Raw genomic sequence first — 9,983 nt, 5'->3', positions numbered from 1 at the left:
CTTTCGAACCGAAGTCAGGCTGTTGCATTGAAGGGATATACATCGCGTTTTCTTCCCGTGCCATCCGGAGTACCACAAGGGTCACACCTTGGCCCGCTTCTTTTTGTCTTGTATGTCAACGACATAGCTAATTGTTTTCTAAACTCTGATCACCTAATTTATGCTGATGACACGAAAATATACAAATCTGTTACTTCGGAAGCGGATTGCCATGCATTGCAAGAAGACCTAGATCGTTTTTCCCAATATTGTTCAAATAATAATCTTTTCCTTAACCCCGACAAATGTTTTGTTATCAGCTTCAATCGTAAGCAAGACCCTATAATATATAATTATAAATTATCCCATTCAAATATTTCAAGAGTTTCCTTCATTAGAGATTTAGGAGTTACATTAGACTCGCAATTAAATTTTAATACCCACATAGATAACATTTGTAAGCGGGCATATAAAAATTTGGGCATGTTGCTTCGGGTAGGGCAGCCTTTTAAGCGACCTAGAACTTATAAGTTATTGTTTTTCTGTTTTGTCCGTAGCGTCCTCGAGTTCGGTAGTGTTATATGGTCACCGCAGTATCAGGTACATATTGATCGACTGGAGCGGATTCAAAACATTTTTATAAAATCTCTTAGTTATAGGACAGGTTTTCACTTCAATGACACCTCGACGGCTGCGAAGTACTTCAATATAGTAGTATACCCTATAATGGACGCGGAACCAGTAATGGGACAAAAAAACACAATTCCTCTAAAATAAGTATATAAAAGTAGTTTATAAACACTGGATATATTTTTATCATAAATAAGAGTCCTAGAGCTGATTATGTTTGAATTTTTATTAAATTCGGTTATTTTTTAAGAAATGTGCGTCAACCCAAAAGTTGTCGTACCACTGAAAAAAAATATCACTAAAAATTCTTAACAACTTCGCTAAGAGAGGTGAGTTAATTTATTAAATTTTAATTAATGAATACTTGATGAAAACTAGAATTTGTTTTGTTAATTGCATTTACCATAAGATAAGGTATACAACACACTATGTTGTGACTCCACAGATGTAAAAAAATAGTGGTATTTGGCTCAATCCCATTATAGGAGCTGTAAAACTGCATACCTCCTATGATGGGACAATTGACATAATGATGCTTGCCATGCCATAATTTCATGTTTTAAACAATACAGAAGTAAAATGTAGTTACGAAATATGTCAACCAGGAGGTATTCTCGGACTTAGGATAAATTAATATCGTTTTTCCAAACTTTTATTTAACTTGGCTTGTTAGTTAGTGTGGGTCAAATCTTGGTAGCTGAATTTGACCCACTTTTCGATTTCCGATTCAGTTGAAATTTTGTGTAAGTACGTAATTAAGTATGCAAATCGGATGATAATGCAATATTATGATAACATGGACTTGATCTGATGATGGAGACAGGAGGTGGCTATGGAAACTTTATCGCAATAAACCCTAATTAATTGTGTTTGGGTATATTAGAATTGTCTCGATGAATCTAATACAATAATAATTGGCTGTGGAAAGAAAAATACATTCAGCGATAAAAGGTTATACCAAAAATTGATTTTTTTGCCATAACTTATTCTCCATTTCTATATTTTATACTGATAGAGCAATGTCCATTATAGGGGGCCCATTACTGGATCCACGTCCATTACCGGGGGCCCATTACTGGAGCTTTGGTGTCCATGACTGGAGAAAAAAAGCATAGTTTTAATTTGTTAATTATGTGGAAACTCATTGCAGTATCTTTGATACAACACGCCTAAAACATGAAAGGCGGATAGGACTTTCATCTTTTAACACGCTAAGCGGAGGACCATTTATGACCTGTAAGAACAGGCCACCGGCAACTGATTAAGGTATTTTAGATATTATGTATTGATGATATGATATATTGCTGGTTAATGTCTAAAGGTCCTTTTTTTGTGATTTTTCTATAATTTTAAGCTTTGCGAGGTTTTGAAGGCAAGAGGGTTTAATCAAACTTTGCTATCGGGTGAAACACTATTTTTTAGGGTTCCGTACCCAAAGGGTAAAAACGGGACCCTATTACTAAGACTCCACTGTCCGTCTGTCTAGCTCTAGACAGTTGAAATTTTCACAGATGATGTGTCTGTTGCCGCTATAACAACAAATACTAAAAAGTACGGAACCCTCGGTGGACGAGTCGTGGACGAGTCCGACTCGCACTTGTCCGTTTTTTTCACCATACCAACACGAGAAAAGTACTAGTGTTAAATATTACAAATCCAATCCAAATGAACGCTAACTATTAAGTAAAAAAAATCTATTTAATATCAACTCCACCTTTGCATCAAATTACTCTGCCACTTTTGCGGATAAAATGCAACTGTCTCGTCAGTTTCTAAGAATAAAGAGAGCGTTTACACTTTTTGATTTCTCATCTGAAAGGTGAGCAGAAAATGATACGTTTCTGCACTAAAGCATTTTAGGTTCCAAGTACGATTTTATTAATTTTTTTACGATAAGCAATTGAAATTTGGGTATAAATGGATTTATTATACTATTTCCATTCTGATATTTGACTCCACATTCCATAAATAACGATACTTTTGCCTAAATTCTTAATTGAAAGTACCCTAAAAAAATACTATTGTAATTTATACTTAGTCATGTTACTCATGTTTAAAAAAAGACACATGCCTTATATTACTTTCCTCGTATTCGAAATGAAAAGTAGTGTTTAACTCGAGTGAAAGGCATCATTTGTCACTGCGTTCGAGCGCCAAACTACCTCGGCAGAAATGAGTGCCTTTCATCACTTGGTTAACAATCTACTATTGTAAACATCTCCAATACTGTCTCCACTCCGTGGAACGCGTAAGGGGACGATATAGGGGATTTTACCCGACTACATGAAAGAGACAAAACAATGTTGTCCATTCCGTTTCCTTTAGTTTTTAAAACTAAAAATGTTTTGAAAATACGTAAAAAATTTCAAACTCTATAGGTATACAGTGCACAATAAAATAGTAGAAATTAAACGAGGGCGCCACTTTCTACGTAACTGTCACATTTTTGACGTAAAATGCTTTTAAACATGGCAACAATTTAGTATGGATTTTTTTAGTTTTAGATATTTATTCTCATAATATTAAATTACATTATAAAATTTTATTTTATTTTATTTTATGATATGATTTTTTAGTTAATTTTTATTTAATTTCTATTTTTAATGTAGGGTCATTGCGTTAGTTTTCGTCCAGCTCTAGTTTTCGTCCACTTGACGAAATTTGAATATAAACCTTCATTGCTGCACAAATGTAACGAAATAAATGCATTTGTATTTTGTATTTGTACAAATTTGGACTTACAATCCTTAATGTCTAAACAATATATCTGTCTACATACATAAAAGTGATATTTCACAAGTAGCAAATTAAAAATGAAATATTTGCTAATCCGTCAAGTGGACGAAAACTAGAGCATGGACGGAAACTAGCGCAATGACCCTAATGTCAAATCTAATCTACATCAGGTTTCCAAAGTCAGAAAGCCTTCCAAATACGAGCGGGATGAAGCGTACCTTTCATACATACTTAGTTGTATAGTATAGGTATAGGGTATAGGTACTTTTGTATGGCAGAGCTGTTTCTGATAAGCAGTGATACACGGAACGCAGTTATTTGGAGGAGCGTTGAATGGGCGAGTTGACTCGCTAGGTTACTTGAACACGAAGGCCTCATTCCCACGAGCGCTTTTACAACGCGCGTTAAAAAAGCGTTTGAATGACACAAATGTATACATGTGTATTTATTCACACGACGGCGGTGGCGCTTTTTATCAAGCGTTGTTGGATTTTCGACTTTAAGCCTTGGTCGTTAAATCGAATTTAGAGTGCGGACAGATTCAAGCGCTTTTTTAACGCGCGTTGTAAAAGCGCTCGTGGGAATGAGGCCTAACTTGACATTGGAGTATACTTTTGTATGGCAAAGCTGTTTCTGATAAGCAGTGATACACGGAACGCAGTTATTTGGAGGAGCGTTGTGTGGGCGAGTGGACTCGCTAGCTTACTTGAACACTGACTTGCCATTGTATACTTTTGTATGGCAAAGCTGTTTCTGATAAGCAGTGATACACGGAACGCAGTTGTTTGGAGGTGCGTTGTGTGGGCGAGTGGACTCGCTAGCTTACTTGAACACTGACTTGCCATTGTATACTTTTGTATGGCAAATCTGTTTCTGATAAGCAGTGATACACGGAACGCAGTTATTTGGAGGAGCGTTGTGTGGGCGAGTGGACTCGCTGGCTTACTTGAACACTAACTTGCCATTGTATACTTTTGTATGGGAAAGCTGTAAATAAGCATTGATACAAGGCACGCAGTTATTTGGAGGAGCGTTGTGTGGGCGAGTGGACTCGCTAGGTTACTTGAACACTAACTTGCCATTGGCGTATACTTTTGTATGGCAAAGCTGTTTCTGATAAGCAGTGATATACGGCAACGCGCAGGTAAGGCCTCTGGAGTTACAGGCGTCCATAGGCTACGGTGACTGCTTACTATCAGGCAAGCCGTATGCTTGTTAGCCACCGATATGGTATTAAAAAAGAAGCCCCTAGCTACTTGCCCCTGTACTAAACAACTACCTACTTAATCCACCCGTGCCCTGCCTCCGAGATCGTTCCTATCCCCTGTTCTATTGCGCGTTAGGAGCGCCATCTGTCGGCTCAATACTGCACACCTAAACTTATAACTAGAGCTTCTAGCTACTCGCCCAAGTACTAAACAGTGACTAAATGCAGCTCTCCCTCGGAGATTCGAATTCCTGTTCTATTACGCTTAAGGGATCGTTAAAGGCGCCCTCTGTCGATTGAACTGCTAGCTGCTAGAGTTGCTAGCTGCTAGCTACACCTAAACTTACAACTAGAGCTGCTAGCTACTTGCCCCAGTACTAAACAGTGTCTAAACGCAGCTCCCCCTCTCGTTCCTAATCCCTATTCTATTAAGCTGAGTGATCGTTAGAGGCGCCCTCTGTCGGCTGAATACTGTACACCTAAACTTACAACTAGATCTGCTAGCTACTTGCCCCAGTACTAAACAGTACCTAAACGCAGCTCCCCCTCTCGTTCCTAATCCCTATTCTATTAAGCTAAGTGATCGTTAGGGGCGCCCTCTGTCGACTGAATACTGTAAGCAGTTATACCTAAACTTATAATGCCTGGGGGGGTGGTAAAGTGGGTTTGAGTCCTGTGAAAAATTGGTGAAGCGGTACGTAATAAAATTACTCTTTTATCACACTGGATAAGGGTGTTTTTTATATATTATGTACTAGCGGCCCGCCCCGGCTTCGCACGGGTTACACAAAACCTTAACAAATTATACACCTAAACAGTCCTCAAGAATCAGAATCACTCTATTGATAGGTGAGAACCGAATGTAAATCCGTTCAGTAGTTTTTGAGTTTATCGCGTACATACATGCAGACAGACACGGCGCAGCGAGGACTTTGTTTTTTATAAGGTGTATACGTAGTAATAACGGTACACACTGCGGTGTGTTTTCATCCTGCGGCTGTCGTGAATCCATGGATCTCGTTTTCAAAATTTTACTTACCCCCATCGCTGCACAATGTAACGGTGTACTTAATGTGTTGATTGTGTTGTATGTATTTATCCTGGAAATCATCTCTTAAGACGAAAGTGGACGACCCGCGCGAAATTGCTTGCCTTTTCTTCGAAAAGTCTAAAATGAATGAGTCAAATCTATCTTTCGTTTCATTTGTATTTTAATACCAGTCACGCCATCTATGAACAACTTAATTAAACAAAACCACTAGTCTTCTAGCTGTGTAACTTTAAAGAGTTGTCGAATGTAGCGATAGATGGCAGTGCTAGTTCTACAATCAAAAGTAGTGATTTTATACCTGTTTTATGTGCAAGGATTTTGTTTTTAAATTAAAAATTACTTCATTGTAATTTAATATGATTATTATAATAAAAACAAGATTTTATTTAGAGATCTCGAATACATGGCAAATTAATGAAATTAAAAAATGATTTCAGCCTTTTTGACAGACGATTTCTTCCAAAAGGACTAGAGGTGTGACCCAGTTTCGACTTTTATTATCGATAAAATACAATACGATTTTTTATGGCAAAACTTAAGCATGACAGATCCGTAAAACGATTTTTATACGCACTAATTAAACTATAACATGTTATTATTACTTAATTAATTCTGTTTTGACAGGTTTTGAAAGGTATATAGGAAAAGATAGATGTGCAGTTATGCCTAATATGTATTTTTATTATTCAAGTAGGTAGTAGGTATTTATTTATAAATATCTATACTTATATGTATTCATCTCTATTTTATAAATAACGTTTATTTAGGTGTAGATTTAGTTTATTTTAAGGTTAACTGGAAGATAACCCTAATAGGAATAAGTTAACCTTTGTACTGTTTATCCCGTCTTACTTTTTTGTAAATAATTTTATATTAACCAATATTGAGCTCGATATTTCATGTTATCACTAGGTTAAGGTTCAAATGGTGAATCACAGCGCATCGTTCATAAGATTAGTGCTATAATAAAGTATATTTAACACTGTTTACTACACTTACGAATTACGAGTCAGTAATAAACACATTCATTCTAATTAGCATTCTCTCTTTTCTCGCTGTTTGGAAAGGTTTTTGTGTGATATTGAACTTAAGTTATGTAACTTCGTTGATCTTTCTTGTAGTAAGTACTTTAGTTATGAATCATAATTAGAAACATAAGATAACAAGGAAATAAATAATACGGACCTACCTAAACTACTACTATGTATTTAACATATTCTTAGATACTTTATATAACATTTTTTGATGAAACAAGAGAATATAGTTAGTTTTTGCTAGGAGCACTGAGTCTCCTCTCCAGCAAATTAATAATTATGTACAAGTTTGAATCTGAATCTGAGCGTAATGAGAGACTCAAAAGACAATAATAGAATCACTTGATACGCCCAAAAATGTATTTATTTTAGTTTCTTTTCATTACTTGCATCAATCAGCAATCGCAACAAAATCCAGCTTGACTCTTGTTACATTTAACTATAAGTTGGTTGATAAACGTTATTTCTACTTTTACATCGCCGCGTCGAATCGTCGCACGTTTCTACTGAATTCTTAAATGCATTATTGTAACCTAATTATAGGCAGTATTGGTAAACGCTGTTATCAGCGGGTCTCTCCATCTGACTCATAGCCTGACGCGTTTACTTCAATTGAATCTGCGGTTTTATTATTGTAGTTAGGTTATGAATGTTGTTGTTTTTGCCATTTTAATATGATTTTAATATTGTAACGGAAAAAAATCCTAGTTTTAACACAGCTTATGTTTAAAAAAATTCAAGCGATTTTAATAAAGGCCTATACGTATTTACGTATCATAGAAGCCTAGAACTGGCGCAAAACATTTTTTTTTTCGTTATATTTTGGACTATAGCCGGTCAAACAACTTTGTCAGTAGAAAAATTCAATTCACTCTTCGCGTCTACATTTTTTAGGTTCAAATACAAATTCAAATTCATTGCTTATTTTTACTGATGAAATGGCTTGACAGACTATATCTATAACAGTGACAAAACTGTGTTGACTGAGAACTAAATGTTAAAATAACTTTATCCTGGTAGAGCAGCACCAGTAAATATTTAAAAAAATATTGTCATTCAGCAATGCGTCATGCAAAAACTACAGAATGCTGATCTAAAGTGTTTTTACACTTAACTCCATTGTTTTCATGTTGTTTTAGTCATACTTTAACTGCTTGGAATGTTTGAATAAACAAATACAAAACTGCTACCTCTGACACAAATAACTATGCTAATGCGTGGTTTAAAATAAAATTCACAGAATTCTGAATCTACTTTTAGCAGAAACAGTTACTCAGGTTTTTGGTGGTTTTTTGAAAACAATAATATTAAATAAGGAAACACTTTTTTATTACTTAAAGAAAATAGGTAGATACATAAGTATGTTAAGTAATTTAAGCTAGTTTAACGTTATTCGTGTACACCTAAAATATAGGGTAAAACCACCAGTTTCGTCACTGGAAATCTGTGAACACCCTTTCCTGTCTACTATTGCAAAAATAAGCAAATTATTTGTAAAATAAGAATTGGGTATACAAATGGTACATATATATAAAGATTAAACAATGATACACATACCTATTGAGGTATAAATCGGTTCAACATTGCGCTTCCATGCGGTACATCTCTAACTCACCATTATCCATCTTATCTTATACTCTGTTACCAAAACATAATATCGTATTCATTATCTGACATGTACTTTAAAACAATCTACCGACTGAATTACCGTAAGTTAATGCTCACATCAAAATTATATTTCTACAAATTTAGATTTGCATTTGTACAGTGTCACTACCATTGAAATTTATACGTTATTTTGTTATAAGGCAGCAATAGTTCCAGATTAATTCGACTGATTGGTTAAAGTTGTATAACTATCGTACTGAAACCCGATATGCAAACAGCTGGTGAAGGATGACGGTTGGCTGGCTGATATTTCTACCAAGTGCATAGTTTCAAAGGTTTGATCGCATGAAATTACCTTAAGATAAATTAATTTCCAGAAAACACTAATATAGTTGGTCAAACCAATTTGTCAGTCAGTAAGAACCAGGAAAACTATACCCATTTTCTTTTGGGTGCTAGTACTAGTGTAAGACAAAGGTAGAATGATTCTCTCTGTATATGATTGAAATGAGACAGTCCTTTGACAAACTATAGTTAAACGAAGTATTTGCTAGGAATTTCTGATTAAAATACGTTAATTTTATGTTCAGCAAGATAGTGAACAACAATCATCAATATTAACAACATTCAATAATCTTATGAGCAAGAACTGCTGTAATTGTTTGTAAGTAAATATTTACAACACACAATTAATTAAACATAAAACATTAAATAAGCTTAAAAATAATAATAATTATAAACTATCTATAAATAAACTTAAAATAAAGGGCCTATAAATAAAAAACGTCCTCCATAATCTTAGTGTCTTAAATATATCACTTGTTTATAATACCTTTAAGCGAGCAATTCTTGTATATTTATTTATTTATATATTTCGGGGATCTCGGAAACGGCTCTAACGATTTCGATGAAATTTGCTATATGGGGGTTTTCGGGGTCGAAAAATTGATCTAGCTAGGTCTTATCTCTGGGCAAACGCGCATTATTGAGTTTTTATATGTTTTCCGAGCAAAGTTCAGTCTCCCAGATATTAGATAGGTATGCATTAATGTTAAATTATCGTATTTTATTTTTCACATAGATAGAGATAGAGTATAGCGACAGCTGTAATCTCAATACAATTTAATGGTTATAGTCATAAATTTGTATGTCGATGACAGCTGTCACCATACCGTATTTTAAATTTTAAGTTAAGATAGATCATCACCAAAGTGTCTTGCATAAACAGTGGCGATAGCAGTATAGTCACTCTCAAAGTTGCAAAACAAGCTATCACGCATCTATCAATGTCATTTCACCGGTATAATATTAATTACTCTGGCAAAAGGAAAGTATCCATTACGCTTATCATACAACCATATTAATACAACTCTTTAACTGGGCTGGGTCAAAATTGAGCGCGCTTATTATTCTGCGCACGCCTTATAACCGTTGTGCGTTATATAACGTAAACGAACAGTTATAAAACAGTGATTTATTGAATAATAATGGTGGGGACCGGTATGGACTGCATCGTCGAGGTCAAACCGTTCAAATCATATGTATTTCCCTTCCCAGTCATACACTATAGTATGCCTTTATTTTTATACCTGTTCTACTGCATGCAGTTATAGAATTATAAGAATCTACAATAACTCTATAATACATATTAGTAATAGTAATTATAGTAGAGAAAGCTAAGCTGGCAGCGATTTTGAGTATTTTTGAGAGCACAGACTGTGCAAGTGTTATTTTAAAT

Source organism: Cydia splendana, chromosome 21 (assembly GCF_910591565.1).
Source record: "Cydia splendana chromosome 21, ilCydSple1.2, whole genome shotgun sequence".
In the NCBI taxonomy this organism is placed as follows: domain Eukaryota; kingdom Metazoa; phylum Arthropoda; class Insecta; order Lepidoptera; family Tortricidae; genus Cydia; species Cydia splendana.
This window is presented reverse-complemented; position numbering follows the sequence as displayed.